Raw genomic sequence first — 18,484 nt, 5'->3', positions numbered from 1 at the left:
GTCTCTGCAGATGACCTCCTTGACCTCTCCTCTCCCTGTGTGGCTCTGGGCTCACTTTCCACTCAGCTCCCTGACCTGAGCCCCTGGAAGCCACCTGCATGGCCTCTATAGCAGCTCCATTGCACAGAAGCTTCTAGCTGGGTCCAGACGACAAGAGCGTGGCAGGGGCCAGGGCACTGTTGCTGCAGCTGTGTCCCTATAGGGCCTCTGCAGGCTGGCTTCCGCCCAGGCAACACTGCCCACAGCCCAGGGTATGACCGGCTTCCCCAGTGCCCAGCTCTGGGCTTGCACTCTGCCATGCTGATTTCCCTACACTCTGCCCACCTCTTTGAAAATAGCTTCTCAGATGACCCAGCTCGAGTATACCTTAGGTTACCGTTCATATCCTATCTGATGCATTGCCTTCATCCACCACTTCCTCCCTCCCCTCCCTCGCTGCCATCTTCCCTCCCATCCCCCTCCTTTCTTCTTTCCTTCTGCCGTAAATACTGATGGAGCATCTACCCTGTGCCAGGATCTGTTCCACGTGGCACAACAGTGAACGGACAAGGTCCCTGCTGCCCCCGTGGAGCTGGCATTCTCTGGGGAGACAGGCGAAACCTGCAAATAAAGAAACAATTTCAGAGAGTGTTGCGTGCTAAGAACTCAAGCAGAGGGGTGGCCAGAGAGGGAGGCAGGGCAGAAGAGGTGCTGGAGGGGGTGGCTGGGGAAGGCCTCTTTGAGGACGTGCCAGCTGGACCAGGACCAGATTCCAGCCATGGGAGGCTCTGGAGGGAGAGCATTTTAGGCTTGGGAACAGCAAGAGCAAAGGGGCTGAGGCTGTCTTGAGCTCAGCGAGCCAGAACAGAATAAAGGTCAGTGTGCTCTTCACAAAGAGCCATGCCCCTTCCCGGCTGGGTGGGCTTCCTTGCTCCAGGCCAGGTGAATGCTGATTAATCCTCCATCCCCAGCTCCAACATCCACTCCTTCACAGGTGGGGGGCTCTCTCTCCTCTCGTCAACAGCCTCAGGGTCCTCTGCTACTAAGTGCTGGACTGCACTGTCTGCACTGTCACATCACAAGCCATGGATGCCCATCTCCCACAACGGGACAGGGTGGGAGCTCCTTCCAGTCCAGCTTATACCGAGTTGCCTTTGTGTCTTGAGTTCAACCAGGTGCCCTGGGCCTGGCCCAGGGTGGATGCACAGTCAACATTTATTGGGTTAAATAAATATACTGATGGAAAATGTCCAGGGAGTTCAAAGGACAGGATGGTCACAAGGAGCAGAAGCAGTCAGGGAAGCCTTCCTGGAGAAGGTGGGGCTTGACCTGGGCCTTGAAGGAGGGGTATGGTAGGGACCAGCGAGGGAGTTCCCAGTAGTGGGAATGGCATGTGCAAAGGCCCAGAGGATGGATCAGGGGCCAGGAGAAGCTAGGGAGATAAGTTAGAAGGAGAAGGTAAGCCCCTTCTAAGCCTCAGTCTCCCCACGTGGAAATTGGGATAATAATCTCGCCTACATTAAATGAGATTGTACACATGTGGCACTTGGTGTGTTATAGACCTGGTCCATGGAGGGTTACCAGCAAATAACATGGAGTGAGCTGGTGTCACCCCAGCAAGTGCAGGACCCCAGGTCCTGAGCCCATCTCCACATGTGCCTGGGTCAGACTCTTGCTTCTCAGGAGCTCAAACTGCCCAGCTTCCTGGATCTGACTGAGCTCAAAACCAGCAGGCTCCTGACCCTCCTTCCCTAATCCAGCCCCCATCCACACTCTCAGAAATCCAGCCTCCAAGCCCATCCTGCTGTGGGACATGCTGATCTCAACAAGTTTTCCCCAACAATACGTAGCAGGAGAGAGGTCCTCCCAGGCCTGCTAGACTGGATTCAGTAGTGGATGAGAACTCTCACAGCTGAGCTTGGAAACATTGCGGGACGCTGGGGTGGCTTACTCACCCAGCACTGTACAGTACTTAGAGCTCACCAGATTGTAGGGCCTGCAAAAATGTTTTGATTTACTGTAAAATCATAAGAAAAGCTTAATATAATGTACTCATCTCTATACCAATGCATTCATAATTTTCAATATTTTTTTCTGGAATAAGGGGCCATGGAGACAACAGCCTAGGGCCCACACATGTCATATCAGAGCCCTGCCCATTGGAGGGCACGGGCAAACTGTGGGGGGACGTGGAAACTGAGGCTCAGACCTGATGACCCAAGATCACACAGCATCTTAGTATTGGAGCTGAGATTTGAACCCAGGACAACCTGGCTCCTAAAATCCTTGATGGTGGGTTTTCTTCAGATGGTCTATCAAACCTACATGTTCCAGTCTTCTTTGAGGCCTCAGATGTTCTGACTCCAGTGATCAGGAGGCGGTAGATGTCCCTTCCCCGCCACCCACCCATGCACACAGGAGACTGCCCCCCTCACACCACAGGCATCCTAATGGGGAGAGCTGGGAAGAGTTTCTGGAGCATCTGGTCTACTCAGCTCACCACACAGCCGGGACTCTGAGGCTCCACATGGGGAGCTGCTCTCGTGGTGCTGGGGGTGGGGTGGGATTGAGACTACCCATCACCCAGTGCTCCCTTCCACTCCCCACCACCTCGTTTACATTGAGTCTGAGCTAGACAAGAATCTGATGTTGTCCAGATGGAAAAGTCCTCCTGATTTTGGCTGAAAAGCTCCTTGCTGAGGGAACTATTCAAGGCAGGTGTACTACAGCCCAAGCCCTGCTGGAAACACTCACGGGGTCAGAGATCTGCTTTCTCTCCTGCCCCCGCCCGCCCCGTCCCACCTGTCTCCGTCAGAGCGGCAGGAGCCAGCCCAGAGGCCAAGCCCCATCGGTCCTGTTTTTCTGAGGGAAGGTGGTGGGTTAACTGTGTTCATTTAAGGGCAGGCTGTCATCCTGGACAGTGACTGGGGAGACTTCTCAGCAGCACCCTGGCCTGAAGACATCTCCCTCTTGAGTGCCTAAAATCCCACCATCTGGGCTCGATTCAAAGCAGAAAGGTTGTTTACTGGGCATTTCCTTTAAAGGAAAAGAAGTGAATGACTCTGTCAAGATCATCTTTCCCTTTGGCCACGTGCCTGGGCAATATGGGGACTCTGGGGTTCTGGCAGGGAGTTTGGAGAGGGGGAGGCGATGTCATCACCGCTTTGGCCCTATATGCCCCTTTAGGGTCAACAACCTTGACCCGTCCTGTCCAGGGAGGCAGGAGAGCTTTGTAGTTAAGAATACAGGCCAACTTGGTCACAGTCCTCACTGTGTCTGTGAGTCCCTTCCATCTGTCAAATGGAGATAAAAATTTTTAGAAATATTTTGAAAATAGTCAGCCAGTACATTTTCTTCTCTTTTCCCTGTTAAAGGGAAGAAGGAGGGAAAGATGGAAGGAAGGAGGGAAAAGAGGAGAAAGGAAGGAGGACGAGAGGGAGGGAAGGAGGGAAGGATGAAGTGAAGAAAAGGATGGAAGGAAGAGGGAAAAGGAGGGGGGAAGGAAGGGAAAGAGGGAAGGATGGAAGGAAAGAGGGAGGGAGGGATGGAAACAAGGAAGGAGGGAGGGAGGCTGGAAGGAAGTAAGAGAAGGAAGGAAAGAGGGAAGGAAGGAGAGAAAGAAGGAGGAAAAGACGGAAGGAAGGAGGGAGGGAGAGAAAAGGAAGGGAAGGTGGGGAGAAAAAGATCCCTAAATATGGAGCTTGTCCCTTGCTCCTAGGGAAGAAGGGGGATTTATGAGAATGACCCAATTTAACAGGAAGCAGAAAAAGAAGCCCTCCCAATTCCAAGCTGGTTGAGCATTTGTGAGTGAGGGACATTTGCTAAACATAGGAGTGAGAGATCAGGAGGAGTTTACTCACACAAATACATACGCTGTACAATGCTGGAGTGCCCTCCTGAAAGGGACTTTGAGCCAGCACCGCCGCGCTTCCGCCCTGGCCCTCGTTCTCTCTGGCCCTCTCCCTGCATTTCCTTCCTCTCTGTCCCCTGCCCATCTCTTTCCTTCTCCCCTTGCAGAGCCCAGCACCTCTGGGCTGTGTCTCCCGGCGCCGGCGCCGTGTGTGTTACCTGCACCTTCAGAGTCTCACTCAGTGCACTGTGAGGTCATCTTGTGAGCCACATCACATCCCTGCCAGGAGGGCGCTGCTCCCATCATCCACACCCTACAGATGAGGACACAGGAGCTCAGAAAGGCAGTCAGTCCTTCCTGGTCTATCTTCTTGCCCATGGGGTCAGGGTCCTGGGAAGGAAGCTTGGAAAACCCTAGGACTCAGGGGTTTCCGAGAGAAGGAGAGCCATCTGTTCCTGCGTGCCTGGCAGCTGAGAGGCAGCACTTGTGGTGGAAAACAACTATCACTGAACCAGGATTTACACTCAAGTTGGAGCTAATAACCCCCCTGTGGAGAATCTCAGTGAATCTCTATTAAGTGAAACAAGTTGTTTTAATCCCAAAGCTAGCGAGGAACAGAGCCAGGATCTGAGCTTACATCTGCATAATGTCAAAGTTTGTGCTCAACCACAAATATGTTCAAACCGCAGCTCTTCCCCTTGTATGCTGTGTGGCCTTGGACAAGTCATTTGACCTCTCTGTTCCTTAGATCCGCCAACTGTGAAATGATAGTAAAGCTTCTGCTGTTTATGCTTATCTAGAGGATTAAATGAGATAATGTCTAAAGTTGTGTTCCTGTGGGAATTCTGGGTGTTACCGCCCTTGTCTCAGCTCCCATGAAGCGATGGTGATGAAAGCTGACATTTGACAGGCACCGCTTCACTTTATCCTCACCACAACCCGATAATGAGAGAACTGAGGGACAGAGAGGGAGGGTCATTTGCCCAGGGGTTACAGAAGCCACACCAGCCAGAGGCCTGGTTGTTCTACGCGCTTAGCTCCATGCAAAGCTGCTTCCTACATTAAAAAAAAAAAGAAAAAAAAGTGAATGAAGTTAACCCTTTAAAAGATGCGGCATTAAAACTAGAGGATTTCAGCCCTTTCTGAGAAACAGAGTCAGAGGCAGCCCAGCCATGCAGAGTTGCTTGTTGTCCGCCAGGCTCGTGCTAGGATCTGCTATCTCGGAATTTGCAGCTGTGTGAGAGGGAGTGGGGCTGAGGACAGACAACATGCCGAGACCCAGAAGCACGAGAATAAGGCCAGGTTAGGGGGCTGGGGCGGGGTGTTGTATGAATCCGGGGCAGGGAGGCGTGCATTCTGCCAGGGTTAGGGGCCAGCCGTGTGCACGTTTTTGTTGAGGGGGATGTTGAAGGTCACAGAAAACTGAGATGAGGAAGGTGACAGGTCAGCCCAGTTGGTGGACAAAGAGGGTGGGCACCAGCAAAGGCTCGGTAACCAGAGAGCTGATGGAGTGTTTAGGGAACAGCTTGGCTGGGACACAGGCTGCTGGGGCGGGGGTGGGGCGTGGTGATAGGGGGTCAGAATGGAGGCTGGAGCTAGATCTTGAGCCCAGGGATCTGTTTTTAATCAGCACCAGGTGCTTCCCATGTGCGTTGTTCAAGGTTTATGCTTTGGGAATAACAGTCTACACCCAGACAACCTGTCCTGGGGCCGCTACTCCAGGATTGGGAAGGAAAGACGGTGTAACTCTGCCAGGTGTCAGGAAGACCTGGGGACCAGCCGCTGTCTGGCATTGCTGGGGCTGTGCCCTTAGGCGAGTCATTTGCCTCTCTGTGCCCCAGGCTTCCTGTGGGTAACATTGCACTAATATTGAATTTCTAAGAAGGCCGTGAAGATTAGCTCTAAAAAAGATCTGCAAGTCACTTGCATGGTGCTGATTCATAGCAGGTGCAGGAAGGAGCCTTCCTTTCTTTCTTCTTCAGAAGGCGCTACTGTCCCCTCATGTGAGCAAAATCACAGTGACCATTTGAATTAGCCAGGTTGGTTCTATTGTCAGGGACAGAAGCTGACTCAAATCATCTTGAAAGAAAACTGAAGAGGATTCCGTGAAAGGGCCCAGCAGCAAAGGAAGCACGTGGGTGCCGGCCAGCCAGCATTCTGTCTGTCTCTGCTTCTCTTTGCCAATGGCCTGTTTCTCCTCCTGCTGCTGTGCCACCTCCAGGAGGCCCTCAGAATTCCCGGCTCAGCTACCCAGGGGAGGGAGAGCCACAGTCTCCTGGTACCTGTAGCTCAGTCCCAGGGAAGCCTCTGATTAGTTGTGCTTGGATCATGTGCCCATTCCTTGGGCCAGTCACACTGGCCAGGGATGCAGTATTTTAATCGGCCAGGCCTCTGGCCAGGGGAATGCCATCTGGGACCAGGGGAATAAGCAGCCCTCGCTGGCCAGAAAAAAGGCCAAGTGAAACAGCTGAAAGCCCAGAGCCAGCTCAGATGCTTCTTCCTTTCTGTGCATAACCTGCCTTGCACGGCATCTTCCACGCTGCCTCTTGATCATTTGTCTCCACATCATCTTCCTCCAAATGCGAGTTTCTCCAGATGGGACTGGACCCCGCATCTCCACAGCCCCGATGGCTGCTATGGGGCTGGGCACAGAGCAGGGGCTGACACATCTTTTACAGCCAGCGTCCAATGTCCTTTCCATGGCCCCCATCTGAACCCACCTCCTGCTCTCCACCTGCCTATGCCCTGCCTTCTTCTAGGCACTGCTCCTAGGACCGCTGTGTCCTCTGGCTGGTAGGTGGACGCCAGCTCTTCCTTCCTTCTGAGTCCCCGAGGTCTGGCTGGAATCCCAGAGGCTGGCATCCCAGGTCACATGGTTACTTGGCTTCACGGTTGATCCTTCCTTCCCTCCCTCCCTCCCTCCCTCCCCCTACCTCCCTTTCTTCCTTCTGCCTTTCTTCCTTCCTTCTGTCTTTCCTTCCTTCCTATCTTTCCTTCCTTCCTTTCTTCCTTCCTTTTCTTCCCTCCCTCCATCATCCCTCTCTCCCTCCCTCTCTTCCTCCCTCACTTCCTTTCTTTTTTTCTTTCTTTTCTTCTCCATCCCTCCCTTTCCTTGTTCACTAGGAAGTTCAGTGGTCCTTCACAAAATGACTGCACCATTTTATGTTCATCTTCTCCAACTCTAGCCATGAAGCTGAGGAAGGGAGGGCTGCCGCTGTCTGCGGGTTAGGCTGACCCCGCTCACAGCCCCTCTTCCTCTCTGTGGCTGAGCACCCTGAAGCCAAGCTGGCTGCACTAGAGAAGAGAGCTCCTGCTTTTCCCCAAGATCAGCTCCCTGCAGATACCACTGGGGATTTGTTGTCCCCGCTCCCCTCCCCCAGTGGTCCATGCCTCCTCCCAAAGAGACGTTTTTTCTTTTTCTCTTTCCTTTTTCTTCCCCCCTTTTTTTGGGCACTGTTTAAAAGCGAGTAATATAAGTCTCAGATCCCCTCACATCATGTTAATGTTAAAGTACGACTAAAAATAAATTGTAGGTTGCCATAGGAACCCTGGCTGTTGCTAGGTTTAGTCTGTGGGGGATTGGGAGCCCTGCTTTTTCTGGCCCTGCTGGAAGGCGGCCTCTGTGGCTGCCAGAGCACCTGGGAGGGGCCCCCAGGGCACCACCCCACCCCCCAGGTCCCTCGAAAGGTAGCCTCGGAATCAGTGCTCCACTGGGAGCACCGAGATCACACTGGAAGAGGACTGGGTCTCTGCAAAGCCTCCCAAAAGGAGTTTCCAAGAAGGGGGTTGGAGAGGGAGAAAATAAAGTAAGGGAGGTAAAGGGAGAGAAGAAAGGGAGGGAGGGAGGGAGGATGGACATGGAGGGGAAGGAAGGGAGAGGGCACAGGCTTGTCTGGGCCTGTCTTCCAGCCAGACCCCCTCCAGGTACCTTTGGACAGACATGCTGGTCCTCCACAACCTTCTTGCTGTGCAGATGTGGAAGCAGAAGCACCGAGAGGGGAGGTAACGCGCCCAGCGGCATACAGCTAGAAAGAGGTGCAGCTGAGCCCCGGACCACAGGCTTTCTGACCCAGCCTGGGCCACGGGGCCTTTTCTGCCCATTTTTTCCCCCTCAGTTCTCTCTGCAGCTGGACCTCTGCTTATCCAGTGGGCCTTGTACCACTCTGGCTCTGTCCATCCCTGTCCCCCGAGTGGACTTCTCAAACTCTGTCTCCTAATCAGGGCACACCGAGGACATGGTATGCCAACCCCCAGCTGTCTCCCATGCGCCGTGGGAAGTGCCTGCGTCCCTTCTCAGTCAGCCTTGTTTGCAGCACGGCTTGGGATCAAGACAAATGAGACTTGAGAATCTGCTGACTTAAGAATCAGGCAGACAGGAGTTCAAATCCAGCCCCAGTGCTTGCGGCTGTGTGACTTTGAGCAGTCTCCCAGCCTCTCTGAACTTAAGTTTCTCGTCAGCGTGGATACCTGCCTCAAGGGGTTGCTGTGGTAAGAAGATGCCCGTGGGCCCTGGGACCTGGGCCTGGCATGTTTGAAGAGCTGGCTGCCGCTGTTATCTGGGTGATCTCGCAAAGATTTCCCCATGTCTGCAGCCACAGCGCATGGCACCAGCTCCTGCCCCACAGGGAGTATGTCCCCCAGCCATGTGACCCAGAAATGCACTAGGACCCTTGAGTGTTGTGCAAGGAATGGTGAAGAGGTGGGGGACCCTGGCACAGGCCCCAGGCCATGGCCCCCATGTGCATTTCTAGAACTGGCCAGACAGTGCTGTCCAAGGGAGCTGCTGGCAAAGAAAGCAAATGGCAACCAGGGATGAAAGGAGCTGGCCATCACGAAAATGCCATTGTTACAGACTCCTCCCTCTCTCCCACAGATGCTTCCTGGTTGGAGCCTCCGTGCTGGACACAGTGCCAGGGCTCCAGCAAGTGAGAGGACCACTCTGCTTAGTTGTCCATGACATGTGGAATAAACAGAACAAAGACCCAATTAGAAGGGGGTTCCAGATGCCTGCAAGCTCGGAGACTCATCCCCAGCGACACCCGAAGGGCAGAGGGAAGCAGGAGCTCTCAGCTGTGGGGGCAGGCCTTGGATTTTGTCTGTCATAAGCTGGAGCTCATGGGTTCACAGTCCCCCTGACTTCAGAGGACCTGGATGGCTCTGTCATCAGGTCGCAGTAGGATCTCCTACCAGTAGGGAAGGTCGTATTTAAGAGATGACTGTTTTCTGGAGGTGGCTTCTGAAGAACAAGAAGGCCTAAAAGAGGAGGGGGAAGGAGGCGCGATGGGGAGGGAGGCAAGGCGGGCTAGGGTGGAGGTGGCAGCTTTAGGCTTGTCCATGCGGAGTCAGCCTACTCCATGATCCAGATGCCGATGAGAGGATGGGGTGAGGTCAGAGACCAAGTGGGACTCCAGGGGCCCAGGATGAGTGGGAGAGGACTTACAACTACAAGAGAAAAAGAACACAAAGGGGCCAGGTGCGGCGGCTCATGCCTGTAATCCCAGCACTTTGGGGGGCTGAGGCAGGAGGATCGCTTGAGGTCAGGACTCTGAGACCAGCCCGACCAACCCTGTCTCTACTAAAAATACAAAATTAGCCAGATGTGGTGGCGCACACCTGTAATCCCAGCTACTCAGGAGGCTGAGGCAAGAGAACCGCTTGAATCCAGGAGGCGGAAGTTGCAGTGAGCTGAGATTGTGCCATTGCATTCCAGCCTGGGCAATAAGAGGGAAACTCAGCTCAAAAAAAAAGAACACAAACGATTACCAGCTCCCAGAAGGGTCAGCCTTCCTCGCTGCTGGGCTGCCCTGCCCTCATCCACAGCTTGGCCCTGAGAGAGAGCTACAGAAAGGCGGGCTCTATTCAGACAAGAATAGTTGTTTGAGGGGAAAGTTTGAACAAATATTGTGCTTGGTGCTTTGCAAATAATACCTCATTTTAACCACATTAATGTGAAACGAGTAATATTGTTACCCCACTTTATAGATGGGGAATCTGAGGCTCAGAGAGGTTGAGTGACTGCCTGAGGTCACACAGCTATCCAAAAAGTCTCTAACACTGTACTCTTTTCTATGACATTGTCTTTGTATTGTATAAGAAAGAGCTTGGCAAGGGGGCCAAGGGAAAGGGAAGGAGCATTTACTGATCACCTACCAGGAAAGCCAGGAGCTTTCCTGATTAAAGGGGCATATCCTCACTTTACAGATGGGAAACGGAAGTCCCGGAGAGACAAAGGCATGGGACAACGAGCCAGAACTGTGTCTTTTTCAACTGCACATCCCCAGCACAGAGCCCAGTGCCAGGTACACAAAAGGGGATTGTGTGTGTTTGTGGGCCCAAACTTGGGGGCCAGGGTGAGTCAGATTCTTGAATCTACAGTGGATCACAGCTGCCTTATTGGTAGTGAGATGCTCACTTTGAGAAGAGTTCAAGGCTCCCGCATGAAGCATGGTAGAAAGAAAAGGACCCTCCAGGAGCAGTTTTCCGTGTCAGCTTTTAAGTTCAACCATCACCCATCAGCCCAGCACTCGTACTCACACTTAACACTTACCTTTTATTATCTCCTTTTTAAAACTTACTTAAATCCATCCTCATTCTAAACTGTATCTTGAAAGCATGCATACGACAGGCTAGTCATGTGATTTTTCTAATGTGTCTTAAAATTAATGCATACATTTAAATGTTTAAAGAAAAGGCTTCTCTTTCCCCTAAAATCCTGTCATGGCCCACACCTGGGGAGTGCTGTCCTAGAGGCCACCAAGGGTCCTTCAATCCCTGAAGTCTGGGACTGAGGCATAAACGGAGCTGGAGGGTGGGGTGCTCCAACCTGTGCAGATCACGCAGGGCCTGGGATCCAAAGGCAGACAGTTACCCCCAACACACTCACTTTGGCTCTGTCTGTCCCAGGGAGATGGGGATTTGCTGAGAAATACACAGAAGATCATGGGGATGCTCACACCTGGCGGAGTCCTGCCTATGGGGATGGGGTTAGCTGTGAGGGGCCTCCGGGGGTGGTCAATGTCCCCTCTTCTGCCCCACCTGGAGGATGGGCAGGTTGAGTTCTCCCTACTGGAGTCTGGCTCCCCCTCATTTTCTTCCTCCCCTCCTTACTCTCTGCCCTTTTTCCTCGTGGCTTCTGCCTCCTTATGGCTTACTCGTGGCCTGTCATGGCCCCCAGCCTCTACTCTGGAGCTTCATGGCTCTGCTCCTGCTTCTTCCAGCTCAAGGCCTCTGCACCCCCAATTCCTCCAGCTCTAGGCCTCTGCACCCCCAATTCCTCCATTCTCAAGGCCTCTGCACCTCCAATTCCTCCATTCTCAAGGCCTTTGCACCTCCAATTACTCCAGCTCGAGGCCTCTGCACCCCCAGTTCCTCCAGCTCGAGGCCTCTGCACCCCCAGTTCCTCTAGTTCGAGGCCTCTGCACCCCCACTTCCTCCAGCTACAAGACTCCGCCTCTCCAATTCCAGGTCTGGAGAGCAGGATTTGCACCAGCCAGCCCTTTCTTGCTGGAGTCAGTCCCCACCATGACCTGCAAGGAAGGGATGGAGAGGAAGTGACGCTGGCACACAGCTTCTGTGTCTGACATCCCCAGTACAGCCTTCCAAATGAAACAACACGGGGGCCGATGGTGGCACCTAGAACTCTGCTCTGCCTCCATGGGCCAAAAGCCCTACCTGGGAGTTGTCAGAAACTTCTGGCAGACAGAACACGTGAAGGCAGACAGAGACTTTTGCAACCCTGCTGTTCTCCCAGCCAAGGACCACCCAACCTGGAGGATGTCAGATACCATGGGAATTGGTCACCCACAAGCAGATGACCAAGGCGGAGCTCTGTCTGGCTGCCCTATGCCATCCGCCCCACTCCCTCCATCCCCACATGCTGCGAAGTGGGGCTGGGATAAAGTGCTGGGCTCTGAGCAGCGCAGTGACACCAGTGCTCTTGGCACTGTCTGACTGGCTTCCAGATGCCTGCCTGAAGAATAGGAGACTGGCCCCTCCTCTCCCCTAGTGTGGGGCAGCAGCCTGCCTGCTGGACCCCGGCTTTCAGGGCAGGTACCCCATCCCTAGAGCCCTCAGTGATCCTCCCAATCCACACCTCATCATTCCCCAACCTGACCCTTCTAGTAGCTGCCTGGGAGCCCACGGACTCACAGCCATGTCATAGGGGCATGAGAGCCAAAGGCCTCTGTGGCCTGGCCTGCCTAGCTCTCCACCTGTACACGCCCAGCTCCCATGTGACACACCAGCAACACTGGCCTGCTTAGCTTTTCGCACACCCCATGCGGTTCTGGTCTGAAGCCTTTGTTTTTGTTGTGCCTCTGCCTCCTTCTCAGACACCTAGAAGGGCGTCTCCACTTCCCTGTCCCTGCTTCTACCAACCCTTGCTTCTCTCTAAGACTTGGCATTGGCACCCCCTATGGAAGGGGGGTCCTGTCATCCTCCGGGAAGCCTCCAAGGTCTTTCATGGTGCTTCCCTGTCACCCCCCACTGTGCCATCTGCCGTGTCACTGGCTTTGAGGGACGCCTGTCTCCCCAGCTGCTCCTGGAGAGCAGGGGCTTTGTCTGCAGCATCTGAGTCCCTGGTGGCCAGGGCAGGGTGCAGAGCACAGTTGGGTCCTAAGATATTTTAACCCTAATCTTCTGCAAGGGGACAGTAAACACATCCTCTCCCTGGGCGCAGGGTTTGGAGGTTTCTCTTTTAGGCACAGAAGTGGTGAGACATTTCCTTTGCCAAGCTCTCACTGGGTTCCCTTGAAGCCTGGGAACTTGTCTCAGGTCCTCTTGGAAGGTCTGTATAGTTTTGGGGGTTTCTATCTTGGTAATGATAGGTTAAATAGATGCGAAGTTCAGAGATTCAGCCATTCCAAAGAGGCCACAAGATATCTAAACCTGGAAATTTGCATGCTGAGGCCATGCCCACAAGGTCCGGCCGGGCCTGCTGTTGAGGTCAGAGAAGCCCTCAGAAAGGGTCCTCAGCGTAGCTGAACCTCTCGATTGCGATTTCTTGGGTTTTGTTTGTTTATTTGTTTGTTGTTTGAGGCAGGGTCTGGCTCTGTTGCCCAGGCTGAAGTGTAGTGGTGTGATCTCGGCTTACTGCAACCTCTGTGCTTCCTGGGTTCAAGCTGTCCTTCTACCTCAGCCTCCCTAGTAGCTGGGATTATAGATGCATGCCACCATGCCCAGCTAACTTCTGTATTTTTTTGTAGAGATGGGGTTGCCCAGGCTGGTCTCGAATTCCTGAGTTTAAGCAATCTGCCCATCTTGGCCTCCCGAAGTGCTGGGATTACAGGCGTGAACCACCTTGTCTGGCCCTAGTTTCTATTTCTCAAACACCATGATGGGAATTCCTGGCTCCAGCAACTTTTCTCAAAGGCCCTCTTTCCTCCTCTATCTGTTGCCTTCATACCCTGCAGGTCCCTCCGCCTCCCCTGTTCTCCCAAATTCATATCATCGACACCCCAAAAGAAATGGGGATAGTAGATCCTTCCTAGGAGAGAAGGGGAAGAACCCGAGTGCCCCTTTCAGTTCAGGGCCCAGACAACAGATGGGACAAAAAACTCCAGTCTCCCAAGGAGGGGTCAGCGCAGTGACTCTTTGAAGTGGTGCTGAAAATCACAGAGACCCCCTTAGGCCTGAAGGGAAGAGCGGAGGGAGTAACTGACCTGAATCTAGAGGTTGTTGGAAACCGAGGAAATAAAAGCTTGACCTCTCTCTCCTCCATGCTTCCCTCCGGCCACCAGCACTGCCCACTGGGCAACCCGACTGGAAGCTAAAGGGGAGAACAGCATGGCGTTGAGCAGGGTGGGGAGGGACGGGGGATCTGGAGACACAAAGACAGGACATCCAAGCCAGGGTGCTCTTTAGTGGCCAGGGGAAGGGAAAGGCCGGGACACTTAGACCATCATTTTTGCTTGGAGCAAGCAATGAAGAATAAACAAACACAAGGAAACAATTTTTGATAACAATAAGTTTAACTTTTTTATAATGTATTACCTTCTTAAAAAAGGAAGAGTAACCAAGTCCAAGGACATGCCTCAGAAAGTTCTGGGTGATTATACCACATGTCAGGCAGCTGATAGGAACCCGAAGAGGGGTTTTTGGAGCAAGTACAAGCCACCTACCTGGCCCCAAAGAAACCCATTAACTGATGAGATGCTGTCTACTTTTCTTTCACTAACATATCCTAATCCAAGGTCTCAATCTCCAGATTTGCACAACGAAATGAAAATGATTAATGCGATCTGCCGCAGTTGTTTTCAAGCTTCATATTCTGCCTAGAATTGTTCAGGGAAATGTACTGTAATTGCATTTTAAGCCATGACGTGAAAGAAAGGGTCTGGGGCCAGACAGCCAGAGTGTGGGAGAAGCTCCATCCTGGAGACCAATCAGAAGCCAAGAAGGAGACCTCTGGGTGGAAGGACTTTGGGAGAGATTTTCGACAAGTGAGGTTAATGAGGGTAGGTGGGAGAGAGGGCCTGGGAGAGGGTCTCACCCCAGAAGCCCTTGTAAGCCCTTCCAAAGGAACCCAGAGCTGCTGGGGAGAAACAGAGACTTTATTATCTGGCACACAGTAGGAACTTAAACACAGTTCCAAAAAGCAAATGAAATTAGGCAAAAACTGATCAAAATTGTATTTCTCAAAATGTATTGTTCAAACTACTAGTCCCATGAGGTGCCTTTGGAAAAGAGGATTTCATGGTCAAATATCGTGGGGAAGAATCTAATGTAAGTCATGGAGCTCATTAAGTCATTGAAGACGCTGAATGAAAATACACTGAACCAGACACCACAGTATCCACTTACAGGGCCGGGGCCCGTGGCGTGGATGGCTACTAACATCCTGCGGCATAGTCCTGAGCAGAGCTCCTGGGTGGTGCTCTTGGATTAAGCCAGTGAGGAGGAGGCTTCCTGTGGAGGAGAGAGAACCAGGGCTGCGGTTGTTTTTCCCCATGACCGAACACCAATCAAATGTATCTTTTTTTTTCTTGGAAGGGTGAGATGGTCATAGGTGGCCCAAATAAGGCTATGTCCAACTCTTCCGCTTCATCTGGCAGGGACAAGTCCAAGATATTTGAAGTTCATTCATTCATTCATTCATTCATTCATTCATTCAGCAAACATTCGCTGAGCACCTACTGTGTGCCAGGAACTGTTCTAGGCACTGAATGCATCAGGGCACAAAACAGAGAAAATCCCAGCAGTGGAGGAGCTTACATTCCAAGAGAGTACCATGTCCCCTCTTCCCACAGCATTGGAGTGTTATGTGACACCCCTAAACCCATCCTGCTGCCATCGCTGATTGGGCCAGGGAGGGACACCTGAACCAGGAAGACCCAGTCCAGACACTGGGCCACGCCAATTCATTTCAGAGCTCAAGCCTTGGAGCCCAGCAACCCGGATTCAAATCCCAACTTCCTTACCCATTAACCAGGTGATCCTGGGCAAGTTAACTCCCCCTAGCTTCAAATTCCTCAAGGTTATTATCCTCATGAGTGAAGATGACAATACAACTTGCCTTGTGAGGTTATTTGGAGAATTAAGTGAGAGAACCCACGTAAAGACCCTGGACCAGTGGCTGGCATGTCACTGGGCCTCCACAACAAGTCTGTGATGGTCATTCTTGCTACCAGATAGGAAGGGGCTGCCTTGGTTGGCTGGGCCTCAAGGACCTGTAAGGCTTAGGAACTAAGGCTGCCACTTGAGGACAGCCATCTGGGGACCTCATGAGCAAACAGAGGGAGGTGATCTCCAAAGCAAATCAGAAAAAATGGTGATGACAGGAGCGAGGTGGGCCAAGGAGGGACAGAGTGAGCATTTCCTTTGCACCTGACACTTTGTGTCTTCCTTTGTGTCTGATGGTTTTTCCTCTTGAGGCTTGGTGGATCCCCTTGAGTTCCATGGCCTTTCCCAGTCTCCTACTAAATTGTTATTTTGACTGGGTTTTCTGTTCCTTAGAAGCAAGTAGCCCCTGAACAAGCCAAGGCATCCAGAAAACCCTGCTCAAGAGTGTGACCTAATCAGGAAAAAGACAAGTTGTTTACAGCGAACCCAAACTGGAGAACAAACAGGCTTCCTCTGCCCGGGTTTCCCCTCACAAAGGGGGGCTCGGCATCACACCCCCCAGCTCCTGGAGGAGGAAAAGGAAGGAGGCATTTGGAAAGTAGGAGAAAGGCCAACGAGTGGGACCCAGAAGCTCTTCCACCCCACTCTGCCAGGCCAGAGGGAAGACGTCCAAAGCTCGTTAGCAAGTCCCAAGAGCCATTTCCTGTGATTCTTCAAGGCTGACTGGGTCACACAGAGGAGCAGAAGACATCTGCTGTTTCTTCCCCTGCTGGAGATAGAGTCCCTCTCGAGCTAAGGATGATAGGCCTGGAATCATTCCAGAAAAGCCTCCCCTCTGTTCCCTCTTCCTGGAAGAAGAGCCAGGGACACGGTGCTCTCCACAGCCCCTCTGAATGGCACTTCCACTGCGCCGAGAGGCCTGGACCAGTGCTGAGATTAGAGAAGGCGAGAGAGCAGGGAGGCCACTGAGCAGAGGTTGAGCATGTGACGTTGCTGGGGGAGAAGGCAGCAAGAGGGGCTGCAGATGGGGAGTTGACAGGTAAACCCCAAAATGGCATGGAATAAATAGTGGCCTTGAATGCTGTAACGAGGAACAGGGGAATCTCCAAAGGTCTTTAGGAGGGCATGGCGGGGTCTAACCTGAGTTTCAGGTAGGTTGTTTTGGAAGCAGCACAAAGATCTGACCAATGACAACGTGCGGCCTGGTCACAAAGAACAAGAGGCTGGGTATGCAGCTAAGGGCATGGCATCACACGGGGACCCTGACAAAGTTGATGGGGATAGAGGGGTTGACCTAGAGTCCTTCATGTCTCTGCCTGCTCCCCCTGTGCCAGCCACAGCGCTGAGGGCTGGGCCTGCGTGTGGAGCCCAGCTGAGCTTGCAGCCTCGCTAGGGAGCTCCTTCATGACAGGCAGCCTTGGGCTAGAGTGAGAGATCCGTGGGAGACAGGACAGAGACAAAACGTCACATGCTGCAGTCATACTTACTCACTCAACAAACACTGCTGCACATCTGGGCCAAGCTCTGAGCAGACACTTCCAGCCCTCCAGGGAGCACCCTTGATCGGGGCGCCCTCCTCTTCCTCCTCCTCTTTCTCTTTTTTAAACCCTTAGCCCTTTCTAGTACGTAAGTAAGACTCGCTCTTTCTATTAATTCCCTGTGGCAGCCGTAACAAATTATAAAAGCTGGGTGGTTTACAGCAGGAATTAATTCTCTCTCCATTCTAGAGAAACTGGACGTGTAAAATCAAGGTGTCATGAGGGCCATGCTCCCTCTGAAGGCCCCAGGAGAGAATCTTTCCTTGCTGCCCTCTTAGCCGTTGGTGTTGCTGGCAAAACTTGGCATCCTTGGCTTGGTGACACGTTGCTCCAATCTCTGCCTCCCTCCTCACACGGCACGCTCCCTGTGTGTCCCTGTGTCTCCCCTCTTCTTACAAGGACACAAGTCATATTGGATCAGCTCCTCATCAAGTATGATTTCTATCTTAACCTGATGACATTGGAAAAGATGACAATTTCCAAGTGAGATCATGCTCACAGGTACTAGAGGTTAGGACTCCACCTACCCTTTGAGCACACAATTCTACCCACAAAGACCTGGGTAGGAAACTGTAGGGAATTTTAGGAAAATATACAGATAAGCAAAAGAAAAAAAGAGATAAAAATAAAATTGTTAAAACTTATATGACCCAGAGATAATAACTCTAACCTTTTAGGATGTCTCCTAGTTCTTCCCTCTCTACAAACTGTGCCGTTATTTATGCAAAAATTCAGTTATCTTGTGCACACCATTGGGACCTGCTTATTTCACCCGATGAAATACAGTGTATGTTCTCACTGGTTTTCCAAACCTGGGTTAGATCTTTCCTATTACAACTGAGCTGCACTGTCTATGTGCTCTTCTTGACGCAGAAAATAAGACTGATATAGTCTTAGCCTCGCTTACTGGTCCCCGAGTATATATCTTGTTAATGTCAATCTCATCACTTCCCTATGAGGTCAATATTATTGGCCCCGCTTTACAAGTGAAGATATAGATTCAGAGGGGTTAAGTACCTTGTCCCATTTCATGAAGCCAATAAGCAGCACCCTGGAGCTCTGGACCCAGGGCCAGCTAAGGGCAGAGTGGTTTCTTTGTATTATTACCTGAAACTGCCTCCTTTCTTGGAGCTGCAGCCTGGGCATTACTCTATCAGGGGTACTATTAAGATTCACCTTGTAGGTCTTGATGGATGTGAATGAAGGAGAATTTGCAGGTGAAAAGGCAGGTGGAGGAGGTGTCATGCTGGGAAGGAAAACACAAAGGTGTTTGCTATAGCAAACAGTGAGGCAGGATGAGGCCGGAGCGGTCAGCTGGGTCCTGCAAGGAATCTGGGCGTTATCCAGAGAGCCATTGGAGCCCCTGGCACTGCCAGCAGAGAAAGAGCTTGTGTTTTGGAGAGTTCATTCCAGCTGCAGGGTGAAAGATGGCTGGGAGAGGTTGGTCAGGGCAGAGAGATTGGGGAGCCAGGGGGCAGGTAAGGGTAGGTGTCAGGGTGGGGAGTGGGGTGGGGCGCAGGTTGACCAGTTGTACAAGGAAAAGTGAGGCTGGGGAGGG

This window comes from Cebus imitator, unplaced genomic scaffold (assembly GCF_001604975.1).
Source record: "Cebus imitator isolate Cc_AM_T3 unplaced genomic scaffold, Cebus_imitator-1.0 Scaffold200, whole genome shotgun sequence".
In the NCBI taxonomy this organism is placed as follows: domain Eukaryota; kingdom Metazoa; phylum Chordata; class Mammalia; order Primates; family Cebidae; genus Cebus; species Cebus imitator.
The sequence above is the reverse complement of the archived record's forward strand: the minus strand, read 5'-3'. Positions refer to the sequence as shown.